General features: G+C 42.3%; 2 pseudogenes; one reads left to right on the top strand and one right to left on the bottom strand.

Moving 5' to 3' along the window:
* LOC116080997 overlaps positions 1 to 14,406 on the bottom strand; it is a 107,968-nt pseudogene that overhangs the window by 30,357 nt on the left and 63,205 nt on the right.
* On the top strand, positions 11,941 to 13,275 carry LOC116080791 (annotated as a pseudogene).

The raw sequence follows: 14,406 nt of genomic DNA, 5'->3' as shown, positions 1-14,406 counted from the left end.
GGAGAGAGAGAGAGAGAGAGAGAGAAAGAGAGAGAGGAGAGAGAGAGAGAGGGAGAGAGAGAGAGCATCCACAGGGGGGCTGTCACTGTAGCATGGTTGTGCCTCACTAGACCTTCATCCACAAGAACTCACTGTGCTGGATCTGACCTCTCTCCTAAGCTCCTGGGTCAGAGCGTCCAAGGTAATCTTGAGAGATGACTGATGAATGGGAAATGAATTTGATACTAGACGATAAAAAGGATATTGTGTTCTGAAGGAATGGCCACCCTTGGTATGACATAACAAACAATGTGTAGCTTCTAAATAAATGGAGGATCTGGGAAGATCTGGCAAATTTTCCTTGTATGCATCATCGAAAATATATCATTTGTATTGGAAAGTATTATATGTTTAGTGTGCTGTGTCATAGGTGAAATAGATGGTGTGTCTTCGGAGTGTAATGGCTGTAAATATCGGTGGCATGGCTTTCAGTCCTGCTGGGTTTAGGCTTCTCAGTAAACCTTCTATTTTTAATTTTTTATTGTCTTTAGAGTGCCGAGGCTTAAGACATGGCCTTGTGCGTGCTCAGAAGTGCAATATTACTGCTACACTGCCAGTCCCCACCATTTACCTACTAATGGCTGTGCTTTTATAGAATGTAATAGCATCTGGGAAAAAAAATCAGATATAATCTTAACTGGGCAAGAAGAAACAACAAACACAATTAAAAGTCCACTTATGGGTCCACAGAGATGGCTCAGGAGAAAAAGTGCTTGTCTTTTACACTCAAAAGTGGGATTTGGACCTCCAGTTATCAATACAGAAGCTGAATGGGTGTGACCTTACTTCTAAAAGCAGGAGATCCCTGGGAAAAGCCAGCTAGCTAGACTTCTCAAATGGGCCAACCCTGGGTTCAGCAAGAAACCTTGCCTCCATAACTAAAGTGGAGAGCAATAGCAAAAACTATCTGAAGTCACTCTGCCTTCCACATGCACACATATGCTTGCATGCCCATACACATGTATTAATCTCTGTCTTCCACACACATGCACACCTATGCTTGCATACCTGTACACTTGTGTCAATATCTGAATATCTGTCTTTCATATGGACATGCACATATATCTGTAAACTGTACCCATACCACATACATAGGCAAAAAGAAAAAAACAAGTCTGATTATTAGCTAAACAATGATCGATTCTCACAGCCAACACAAGTATATTTCTAAGTTGAAGGCAAAGGATGTAAAAGTTCGGCAGAAGTCATAGGTCACTCAGGGGTTGGCTTATCTTTTCCTTGAGTACAAATCTTATCCCACAGACTCTTAAATTTTTTTTTGCCTTTCAACAATTCACCAAATTAGAGAACAGGTTGTTTCAAAATCTTCTTTATGGTAGAAATGTTCTCTCTGAGGTCTTTGAAGTCCACCTCACAGGTAGGCTGGGTCTCTCCTTTATCTTTCTTGTTAGCAGCCAGCCCAATTAACCCTTGCACTGCCTTGGAGAGGGAAGAGGAGGTATGTTTCCAGTGATCAAAGCACAGTTGACATTAAAGACAGGCAGGGAATTCCTGGTCATGACCCAGGTGCTGTGATCACATCTATGGCGGCTGACACCCTCCGGGCAGTAGCACATGCCAGTGTCTGGGTCACATACAGGTCTCTGGGCTCCTTCTTTGTTGTAGTCACATGCTACAAAGGAAGAGTGAAGAAGCAGAGAATGTTACCCAATCTGTTTGTTCCTAGCTTAAAAATCAACCCTTCCCTCCTCCCCTGGGATTCTCACCAATTCATGTTTCCAAGGCAACAATTTTAAAACAATATGGTTTCAAAGACCTTCGAGAAATCATTAAAATACAGCCTGCCTCTCTCTATTCTATCAGAAAATCAACTCAGGGTATCTAATGGAAAAATTAAATGCGGCTGTTATTGTGGGTGTACACGTGGGGTCTTTATCTGCATGAAGGAGGCATGTGGATTTGATAGTGGCCATCACAGCAGGACTAAGAAGTCCCATGGCCACACTGAAAACCCTGCCTGGGCTGCTGACTCTTGCTGTTTTTCTTTATACATGATTACTTTGCTCTTTAGGAGATGGGAGAAGGAGTTTTGTCTTTGACCTCATAAAAGAAAATATCTGATGTCACACAATACTTCACTTGAGCAGGTTTCTATTTTGTTGCATTTCTAAAAGGTTAGAAGTTACTAACTTATGCTTTTAGAGTCACTGCAATAAACATGTATGTGATTTAAAAGGCATTGCATAGTTTGCATATAAATAATGCCAATTATGAATGACAGAAATGATCTCTAAGATTATAGTCAACAATGGCAATTGCAATAAAAACTAGTTAACACTCTAGGCTGCATTGGATGTCATGGAACATGCTGATTGGTCCAGGGGGTCTCTATGGGACACCTTGAAACAATGTTACACCGTGGCACAGATGCAGGTCAAGCTCTGCCCACAGCTATTCTCACCTAGGAACTCAGCGGCTCAGTAGTCCCTGCCAAGCATTTGCAAAGTCTCCCCTGGCTTCACTAACAGATGAAGCATTTGCATGAAGTAAAATTATTAAAATGTCAGAGGGACACAAAGAAAGAGGCTAACAGACTTTGATTTAAAAGAGCTAACATTCTTCTTTTTTTTCTGCATGCTAGACAAGAATTATATCACTCCTATCCCTTCTTCCTGATTGTTAATAATTTTATTGCATTTTTAATGTGAGTGTATGTGTGTGAACATCACAGTGCTTATGTGGAAGTCAGAAGACAACTTGTGGGAGTCACAAATCTCTCTCCCCCTGCCCCCACTCCGTGTGTGTCTCAGGGATTGAATGCAGGCTGTCAAGGTTGGCAGCAAGCACCTACACTCACTGGGCTGTCCCACTCTCTTTCCCTTCCTGGTTTTAAAATATCCAGCTCTATATAGAAAACCAGGTTAAGTGTGACCTTGAGAAAGCACTCAAGGATACGAAGTGGAACAGGGCAAGGGCAGAGTGACAAGGTTTTAGCCAGAAGTGTACACTTTGCTAGGAGACAATGTAGGAGTCACCCTGATCTACAGTCCCATCATATTTGATTCTTCTTTGGAAGCATAATTTAAATTGATATGTAAGAATGATGTTTTCTAGAATCAATGCAGACACCACATTTTTGTTGTTTCTCCTATGGTTCTCACTAACCATATTGCATTTTTCATAATATATGTGTGTACATGTGTGATATGGTACATATGTGGAGGTCAGGAAAAAACATGTGGGCTCTGGGCACAAAGGCAGGCCATCAGGCTCTACCTACTGAGGTATCTTTATCCACAGAGCAGTCTCACCGGCCCCCCCACATGATTATTCAAGGTTAAATGAGTAAAATTCAGAAAGGCACAATCCCACCCCTCATTAATTTTTTTAATTAATTAATTCTTTTGTTTTTTGTTTGTTTGTTTGTTTGTTTTGTTTTTCAAGACAGGGTTTCTCTGAGTAACTCTGGCTGTCCTGGAACTCACTTTGTAGACCAGGCTGGCCTCGAACTCAGAAATCCACCTGCCTCTGCCTCCCAAGTGCTGGGATTAAAGGCGTGCGCCACCACTGCCCGGCAATTAATTAATTCTTTTACTTTACATCCTGATCAGTTTCCCTCCCTCTCATCTTCCCACCTTCCCACCTTCCATTGTCCTTTCTCCACAGAGAAGTGGAGGCCTCCCAGGGATATCAATCTACACATCAATTTGTGATAAGATCTTCTATTGAGCCTAGACAAGGCAGCCCAATTCTCAGAAATAACACTTAATTTTTGACAAAGAAGCCAAGACTATACAATGGAAAAAAGAAAACATCTTTTTTAAAAAAGATTTATTTATTTATTTTATGTGTATGAGTACACTGTAACTGTACAGATGGCCATGAGCCATCATGTGTGTGGCTGCTGGGAATTGAACTCAGGACCTCTGCTCCCTCCAGCCCCGCTTGCTCCAGCGTAATACACTGTAGCTGTCTTCAGATGCACCAGAAGAGGGCATCAGATCTTATCACGGATGGTTGTGAGCCACCATGTGGTTGCTGGGATCTGAACTCAGGACCTTCAGAAGAGCAGTCAGTACTCTTACCCGCTGAGCCATCTTGCCAGCCCCAAAAGAAAACATCTTCAATCAATGGTGTTGGTTTAACTGGATGTCTGCCTGTCAAAGAATGCAAATGGATCCATAACTATCACCCTGCACAAAACTTAAGTCCAAGTAGATCAAAGACCTGAACATAAAACAGGATACACTAAATCGGATAGAAGCAACAATAGGGAATAACTTAAACACATTGGCATAGGAAACAACTGCTTGAATAGAACACCAACAGCTCAGGCATTAACATCAACAATTAGTAAATGGGACCCCATAGAGCTGAAAAGCTTCTATAAGGCAAAAGACACCCTCACTTCAATCAGTCAAAACAATAGCCTATAGAATAGGAAAAGATCTACTCCACCCCTACATCAGAGAGAGGGCTGATATCCAAAATATATAAAGTACTCAAGAAATTAGACACTACCACACTGAAAAATCCAATTAAAAAAATGGGTACAGAGCTAAACAGAACTCTCAACAAAGGAATCTCTAAATGTTCAAAGTCCTTAGTCATCAGGGAAATGCAAGTCCAAACGACCCTAAGATTCCATCTTACACCCATCTGAATGACTAAGATCAAAACCTCCTCCCCTCATTTGTGATACCTAGACTCTTAAGTGCTTGATGGTTATTTGTAACTAGTGACTTCTAGGGTGGGCAGCATAGATGTTTCATGCTTTCCTTACTGCAGAATGATGGACTGAACAGGGCTGCTTTGAATCCTACAAACGGATCTCAAACATGGCTGGAAGGCATGGATCTCAAATCTAAGAAGACAGAGGATCACCGTGTAGCATCTGCAGTACTGAGCAGCAGGCAGTGAATATCTGTTCAATAAATAAGAAACTATGTCACCAACCTAGAGCCATGAGGTTCTGCTTCTGTTCAGGGGGATCGATTTCCCTCCACAGGCTTCCAAATAGCAGATAGTTGTCTATAATCAATCATGACCACCCTAGATGTCTGATCTAATTCAAAGAAATTTTAATAAAGGCTAATATTTAACACAGGCTAATAGTTTTAAGGTCTTTTTATATGATTATAAAGCTATCGTTTTCATAACTAGAATTAAGTCATGTGTGCTTTCTAAATGTACACTGTTTTTAAAAGAAGAATCAAATAAAAGAATATGAAACTTGTGGGGTTTGCGTGTGTGTGTGTGTGTGTGTGTGTGTGTGTGTGTAGCATGCCCATAGTAGAACTGAATGACTGCACCTGTGTTTTTAGCATTCAGTTACTTACAAATGCATCTTCCAGATGGATTGCTGTAATAGTTTTCCTCACTGCAGTGTCCTGCCATGACCTGGCTTGCTTGGATACTGACCTGTATGCTGTGAGAACAGTTGTGGGTGGTGAATGATGAACTGACAAGCTTTATGGTCTAAACAAAACAAAACAAAACACAGCAATGCATCTTCATAGGAGACAGTTTTTCTCTAGTGAGTTAGAGCACAGAGTTGTGCAAAAGTTGGAGGAGGATGATTCCCACGGTCAGCAGCCACCTCTGGAAGTATCAGAATCACAAATTAATGTGCTTTGGCTTTGTTCTCAACCATACCGCCTGCTTCCAGCTGTTCAGGGACAGGTGGCCCCGGACTAGGAAACATACACAGATGTAAACAAAAACAAAACACACACGGGGAAACTGGCCACATTTTTTTTAAGTCCACGGTGATGGGAGTTCCTGGGTAAGTGACGGAGGGGCACAGCCCAAAGATGTTGTCTACTGTTCACAAAGCACTGGAGAGTAATGCTTCCCTTGTAGGATACACAGCGTAACTCCACCAACTGGGCTACGGTTTTGCTAGCATTTTTTTTTTTTTTGGCATTTTATAAAAATATTGCATTTTATAAAAAAAATGGCACTTTTTTTTTTTTTACTTTATAATTCATCACTTTGCCACATTTGTGCTTTTGACAGAAGGTTGAATGTTCATGTACCTTCTTCCCATTGGTGTTCTTGAGTCACTTCTTCTGAAAACTGAAAAGGCTGGAGAATATGAGAGAAAAGACAAACATAAGCTGCTTGCAGGAATCTTAAATTATATCTGACTGAGCATGCTTAATCATCAGTTCTGTAAGTGTACTTACAGCGCACAGGTAGCTAGATTCATAAAATGACTCCATTTACCAGCCTTCTATGCATCCTTGGAGGCCCCACTAGAGTCTGTTCAGGTAGAGGGGATGACAGGAAGTTGCTACTCCCAAGGCATGTGGTAATAAGGGGTGCTCTTGATTGTTGAGCAGTGCTTTCCTGTCCTTGCACTCAGTCTGCCTCCTCTGAACTGGCTCCCATCACACTGAGTCCTTTCTCGTGAAACTGCACAAAGTAGGCAGCCTCCCTATCCGCCAACCACACTCAGACACTTTTGCTTGCCTTCATGTCTATGCTTTGGGACCATGCATTCTAATTGCTTTAGACCCACGGTTCTCAACCTGTGGGTAGCGAGACCCCCTTAGGGGTAGCATACCAGATGCCCTGAATATCAGACATTTACATTACGATTTGTAACAGTAGCAAAATTACAGCTATGGAGTAGCAATGAAATAATGTTATGTATGGGGGGGGGGGTCACCACAACATGAGGAACTGTATTAAAGGGTCACAGCATCAGGAAGGTTGAGAACCACACTGACTTAGGCCCTTATGCGATTGCGCAGTTCTAGTCAGTATTCAGGTTGCCTTCTTTTAGACACATACTTTAGAAAGTTGATGTTAACAACGTATTTAAAAGAAAGGGGGTTTTCCGTGTTCTCATTTACATGTAGAATTTAAGTGTCTGTCTTAGAGAAATGCAGAGAATAATAGTGTCTGCCAAGGAAGAGAGAGGAAGGGAAGGATAGAATACAAAAATACAGCAAGACAGGAGGAGGAAGTCCTAGCATATTTCATAATGCTATGGCATATGTAACAGTAAAATATAAAACAATAGGATGACCATAGGTAAAGGTATTCTATTAGACATTTTAAAATAGTTACAAGAGAGGCTTTTGAATGCTTTTAACACAAAAGGTCGATGTACAGTTATGCTAATTACCCTGATTTTGATCATTAAATATGCACCAAAATACCACTGTATACCTCATAACCATGCAGAGGAAAGCTTACTCGAAACTTTAAAGGTCTGTAAAAATGCTATGCTGCTCAGAAATGACAAGACTGATCCAGGAGTTGTCCAGCTAGTGAAGCCAGCACTGGGATGGTGACTGTACTGAAGCTGAGTACAGCATGCCACCTACTCTAGCCTGGCCAGGCATCCGTGCTCTGGCAGCCCTGGGCACTGCTGGCTCCCTTGCAGCTTCACACAGCGAGAATCTCCAGCTATTTTCACACGAGTCGGTGCCAAGTGATTACGCTCACCCTTATGCAAACGATTTTAAGAGCCTAGTTACGCAACTTTACTTTTACCCTGTTAACATTTCTTGTTGCTTCCCACCTACGCGAGAGCCTGTTAGGCTACCTGGCTTCCTGTTCCATCTTTAACGTATTAGCTTACAGTTTTGCAGCATCTGAAAATTTGAGAAACTTGCTTCTCCCAACTCCATCTAAACTGTTGACCAAAATATTGGACAGCACAGTTGGCTCTCTCTGTGGGAATGCACTGGAGACCACCTCCTGGCTGACATGGAAGTATTTATCTGAAGTTATTTAAACAGCTGGGAATCTTAGTTAGCCATATGTCTCCTCTGTACTCAAATGAAAGTGTTTCTTGACTGTAGAAAGGACCTTCCTCAAGGGATTCCCTCGTGGACCAAACAACTCAAAGTAGCCTGTGATGGGGCTGGTGAGATGGCTCAGCAGTTGGGAGCACTGACTGCTCTTCTGAGGGTCCTGAGTTGAAATCCCGGCAACCATATGGTGGCTCACAGCCATCCGTGGTAAGATCTAACACCCTCTTCTTGTGTGCCTGGGGACAGCTACAGTGTACTTACATATAAGATAGATAAATCTTTAAAGAAAAAAAAGTAGCCTGTAATGAGGAGATTTTAATTAAATTAATGCTACCTGACCTTCAAGGTCATGCACTGCTCTTGGCCTCCTTGGTTGAACTGTATGTTACATGCTATGACAAACATGCCTTCCCAGAGGTCTAAGAAGAGTGCCACACAGTGAGGTCATGGATGGTAGAAGTGCTGAAGGAGTTAAGAAGCCAAACATTTGTGTGGAGGCCAATCTGTCTACTCTGTGGTTGGTGGGTGTCAGTAGAGAGAGTACAGAGGAACGCGCCAGATGGGAGTGATCACCTTGCATACACATCTTAGTTTTTAACACTGTTCTCCAATAAAGGAAGCAACATTTGCTAGAGCTGTGTCTAAAAGTGGGGCGGGAAATATATGAGCCCAGAACACTGCTCTGACTATAAACCGAGACAACGCCTTGAAGAATTCTATAATATTTGAGTATAAAAGAGGTATAAATTCTAACTTAAAGAACTTCCTATGGCCAAAGCCTGAATCACTTCAACAATAAAATAGCATTGGGCCATTATGAGTAGGATAGTACAAATACCCATGAATTCATCGTGATATATCTCACTATGTGTCTATTGTCCTCATTTATTCATATATATATTGAAATATACATATTCTTTTGAATAAATGGGGACAATGGACACAGTTCCAATATAGAACAATCCCAGTGATTTGTGGAGATATGATGCCTTCAAGGATGTTGACCAGGACTCCTTATTCTGTAAGTGTGGGATGGGCATGGTGATGTCCCTTTCTAAAAGTGCAGTCTGGAGGGAGAAAAGAATAACTGTATAGCACAGAAACCTGACAGACACTTCTACAAAGTAACCATGATTCACAGTCAGTGATTAGTCATGTTAGTCTTATGTGAATGAAGTGGGTCCCTGGTCAACTTCTCACATCCCAGAACCCCAGACTAATGAGAAAAATGTTACTTGAGGTGAAGCATATTCAATAGATATTCTAAAACCTGTGACAGTGATGAAGAATGAGGATAGGCAAGAGGAGGCTAAAGAGACATGATAACCTGCTGTAAAGCACTCTGGGTAAAAACCAGAGCATTCCAAGGAAATTGTGAGATCTAGTTAATATTGGGTTATTACTGTGACAAATATACCAACCAATATAAGATGCTAATAATTGGGGGAAGTGGGTGTGGTGCACATTTTCTTTGTACCATCTTTATAATCTGACTATATGTTTTGTTATTTAAAGAGTTTGTGCTTTTGCAAAGGCGGTACGGTGTATTTGCGTAGGTTGGTTACAGGGTTGTAGCAGAAACAAGGGAAGGGCAAACACATTCTGTACAGCTGAGTCATCTTTAGCAGAGCACGGTGGTGCATTCCTGCAACCCCGGCATCCAGGAGCCTAAGGCAGGAACACTGCAAGTTCCAGGCCAGCTTGGACTACATAGGGAAATCCCATCTTAAGAAATTTACTTATATAAGATTCTTATCTTTGAATAATAAGTTCAACTGTGGAGTTGAAGTTAGAGATGACTCTCATGCTTATTAATTGAAATGGCTCTAGAGATTGCATGTATTTGTTTGTTTTGGAGACCAGACCTCATTTTGCAGCCCAGGCTAGTTTATAATTCTTCCTGCCTCACTTTCCTGGGATTCCAGGCATGCAACCCCAAACCTGGATTAAGACTCCAGCTTCTTAAGTTAGGGTTTTGATTTCAATAAAGCTGGGCTCCTACATCACTGAGTCGACTTTTTGTAAAATTTTATATTGTCGTATTTGTCTTCTCCCCATCTCTTTCCATATGAAAAGTATTTGAGAAAATACATTTATTAAGGGGAAAAAAAGGACAAAATCAGTAAACAGCTTTTACACAAATGGGTAATTTTACAGTATTTAAAATTTTTTCTCTGCTTCACGTCTGGTTGACTATTACAGGGTGCTGCAGGTAATACTAGGTGTGCACTGAAGAGTGAAGGTATGCTCTGTAGCCCATAGTCTTTAGGAGCCATCTGTGCTAGTCTGGAGCAGGCAGCCTAATCATTGCCACGGGTGATGGCATCTGGACTCACCTATTTATTGCTTATAACTTCTGATTAGTAATTGTTTTGTGGATCTTACCTGGGACTGTGTGTGCAAGATAGTGAGGGGGTGGCTTGTGTCTGGCTTTCGCCATGGGTGGAGCCTGACTTCTCAGGCTCAGAGAGGCCTAGAGAAAAGTGAGGTTGGCAAAGCTTAGCCCCAGAGCTCTTGGTCTCTATTTTTTGGGCCTTTTGATTCTTGGGAAAATAAATACCAACTGAGTCTTGTTTAAGGAGAGTCAAGTATAGAACCACGAATCCTCAACAACATAGAGATAAAATACCATCTGCAAACTTGGAAAACATACTTCACCGTCCATTCTTATTCCCAGGACACTAGAAAGTTTCTAAGTGCCTTGCCTAGTCACAGAGGCTACCTTGAGAGGTGTGTGTGTGTCACAGTCACATCACTGACACACTGCCAGGGATCAGATTCCAGTATCCATCAGTGCAATGGTCACAAAATCTGTGACGTGTGGCAGACAAGGGCATACTCCTGTGACAGGATCACAGAGGCAAACTTCCCTGGCCAGGGGCTGTGCAGTGAAACTCACTCCAGAAGGACACCTGGAGGGCCTGGCATAAAACCATGGTTAGAGGTAGATTCAGTAACACTGGCATTTAACGAATTGTGGAGAAGGCTTTTGAGAGATCTCTTATATGAGTTCTTTGAAGGACCCAGGAAAGAAGCTCGCTGCGCAGCACAGGCTTTGTTGACGCATCCTAGCTGGTGCAAACCTTCCATCAGTTTTGATCTTCCCAAACATCAGTCTCACATGAGCCAGCCTAAGCTTCTGGAGCTTTTGGCGGGGAGGACAGTGAGTCTTACATTTCTCTTAAGCTCTTTTACAAAATTAAAATTATCTAAATAATTTGAAAAACATGTCTTTCTAAATTAGCTTGGGTAAACTGGAGTGTTAGAAGTATTCCCCTGGGTCTTAGCACTCCGCTTTATCCTTTACTTATTAGAGCTTTGTCTTTCACAGCACAAATCCTCATATTCACATCTTAAAGTCTCTTGATGAGCATCTTACAGATGCCTGGGATTCTGATTCAGTGTGCACAGAGTACAGCCCAGGAATCTTCATGTTAACAATGGTGTTAGTGGTCAAAGAAATAGTCACAAAAGGCAATGTTGGTGAGCACTGCCCAGCACCTGAGACCAGGTGCTACACTCATTGAGCACTGCTCACCAGTACCTGATACTAGCTGCTACACCCATTTCTTTTTCTTTTTTTTTTCTTTTTCTTTCTTTTTCTTTTTTTTTTTTTTAAAGATTTATTTATTTATTTCATGTATGTGAGTACACTGTCACTGTCTTCAGACACCCCAGAAGAGGGCATTAGATCCCCATTACAGATGGTTGTGAGCCACCATGTGGTTGCTGGGAATTGAACTCAGGACCTCTGGAAGAGCAATCAGTGCTCTTAACCACTGAGCCATCTCTCCAGCCAGCTACACCCATTTCTGCTGACAATTTTCATTGCAACAACTCTCTCTCTTAGTGGGTGCTGCTTTTGCTAGCAAGGATCCTCCCAAATGAAAGAAGCCTGGAAAAGCTAACATCATGTTTACAAACTGCTACCTAGCAACCATGTATTCCCCTTGGGAGCTCCGTGAACTTACTTTTGCAGGTCTGATGGCAGATCCAAAGTGACCTGGTTTGCAGGACTGACAGCTTGGGCCCTGAGTTTTGTGTAGACATGTGAGACATTCCCATTACCAGCTTCAGGATTCTGGGTCTGTTACATCTATGTTGTTGTTGCAGGCACTGAGCCAGCAGGGTGCTCCCAAAATTCTTGGGTTGCCATAGAATCCGAGATCACATTCTTCACACTGAACACCTGGAAGAAAAGAGAAGAAAAGGAAATGGAGAGAGGGTGGGTGTTGGAGTGTGGAGGGGTGGGTATTGGGATGTAAAATGAGGCTTTAACAGAAGGTGATTGTTTTTTTTTCCTGGAGACAATTTCAAAGAAAAGTAGAAGTTCAAATTTTAAAAAGTATTCAATTTTATCTATCATTCATTGAGAAAACAAAAAAGTGTGTGGATAGCTTTATGTCAACTTGACACAAGTTAATATCATTTTGAAAGAGGGAACCTTAACTAAAAAAATGTTCTCCATTTGCCAGAGCTGGGTCTTTTTCTAAGCCAGTCTCTGTAAGGACTAGGCTATATTCAATTCAGCTCCAGAGCCAAAACCATGAAGCCCAGTGGCGAGAAGCCAGATCACTTCAAGTCTGGCATCTCTCAGGTGAGCTTGTCTACCTGGTCCCTCTCACCCCCATCCCTTGGCTCTGGGTCCAGTGTCCCTGGTGTGACACTCATGTTCTCTGTATTGTATTCACAGGCACCGCTGAAGCAGTTGGAGATGAACTTAGATCTCAAGGTGCAGCTGAGGGAACTCAGAATCACCATGGCCAAGAAAATTAGAGATGGCAGTGGTCAGAAGGGCACCATAATTTTTGTGCCAGTTCTTCAGCTGAATCATTCCAGAAAAATTGAAGTCCACCTAGTCAGTGAATTGGGAAGCATATAGTCTTCATGGCTTAGAGAAGGATTCTCCCCATGCCAACCCAGAAAAGCTCTGTGAAAAACAAACAAAACCACACAGAAGCAGCACACTGATACTGACAGCTGTGGACAGTGCCATCATTAAAGACTTGATCTTCCCATGTGAAATTGTGGGTAAAGAAGACCCATGTGAAATTGGATGGCAGATGGTTCATAAAGGTTCATTTAGACAAAGCATAGCAGAACAACGTGGAACACAAGGTTGGAACTTTTTCTTGCATGTATAAGAAGCTCAAGGGCAAGGACATTAATTTTGAATGCCCAGAGTTTCAGTTGTAAAGAAAATGACTGAATAAACTGTCAGTCATAGAAAAAAGAAAGAAAAAGAAAATGTTCTCATCAGATTAGCCTGTGGGCAAGCCTGCGGTACATTTTCTTCATTGATAATTTATGTAAGAACACTCGCTATAGGCAGCACCACCCCTGAACTGATTGTCCTGTGTGCTCTAAGAAAGCAGGCTGTACAAGCCATGAGGAACCTGACAGAAAGCAGCACTCTCCGTGACTCCTGCCCTGTTCTTGCTCGAGCTTTCTTAATAACAGACTGTGATGTTGAACTGTAAGCTGAGATAAACCCTTTCCTCTCTAAGTTGTTTTTGGTCTTTGGTGTTTTATCAAAGCAGTAGCAACCCTAACTAAGATAAAAGATTACCTACATCCAAAAAACCTTTGGCCAAGAATGGATTCTACTCTCTCTTTAAAAACTATGGAGTTGGGGCAAATGATTTCTAGGTCTTTATGTAACTGTAGCCAGTCTTCTGGGTCTGAGGATCAAAAGCAGACCTGAGTCCCCATTCTCCCTGGGGAATCTTGGTTTCTGTCTACCCTACAGATGAACTATGGTGTAATGAAGCAGCCATAGGGGATAGTGCCAAGCAGCTTGAGAAGGTGCCTAAAGGGATGCAGGGGGTGATTCCGATGCTAAGGTCCTGTTCCCCAGTTGATTCTTGATTGATCAATAAAGATGCCAGGGGTCAATTGCTAGGTGGAAGGAAAGAGATGGGACTTCCAGTTCTTGCAGGCAGGCTAAGAGAGGCAGGAGGAGGAGAAAAGGATTTGCCATGCTTTGAAGGGAGAAAAAGCAGGAGTCCTGTGAGATCCAGTGTGGAGTGGCCATTGGCCACTTCCCCGACTGGGCCTGGGGCTGCATGTGGGATATTTTAAACATAATTAAGCTGAGAGCAAATTTAGAGGACTGAACGAGGAGGAGGTAACTGAGCAACTAAAACTGAGGGCAGATTTAGGGTGCTGAACTGGGAGTGAAAAGGAGGGCATGAGATACCCAAGGAAGGCTTAGAAGAGGCCAGCAATTGAGCCAATAAGGTTGGTTGAAAAATAAGGTAATGTTTGTGTGTGTCTTTCATCAGGGGATTCAAGGGAACCTGGGTGGGGCTGGTAGCACAGTCTGCTGGAGCTTAAAGCAGGGTAGCAAAAACTACACACTACAAACGGATGCTAGTGGACCCTGCGGTATTTCTGCTGAGTCCTGCATCAAAACACCAATGTCCTCTCCAACACTCTTTGCCTCCTACCCTCAAGGCAGCTACAGTTGTCTGGAGCCCAGATGGTGATGTCCACATTTAGTCTATCTACTGAAAATATTCTTCGTCTCTACAACTGACCAACCAAGCCAAGCTGTGCTTAGAGAAAAGAGAAGAACCAAGAATTAACTAAAGTTACATTGTAACCTGGGATGTAACAACCAAAAGAATCAGTCAGT

This window comes from Mastomys coucha, unplaced genomic scaffold (assembly GCF_008632895.1).
Source record: "Mastomys coucha isolate ucsf_1 unplaced genomic scaffold, UCSF_Mcou_1 pScaffold6, whole genome shotgun sequence".
Taxonomy (NCBI): domain Eukaryota; kingdom Metazoa; phylum Chordata; class Mammalia; order Rodentia; family Muridae; genus Mastomys; species Mastomys coucha.
This window is presented reverse-complemented; position numbering and strand designations above follow the sequence as displayed.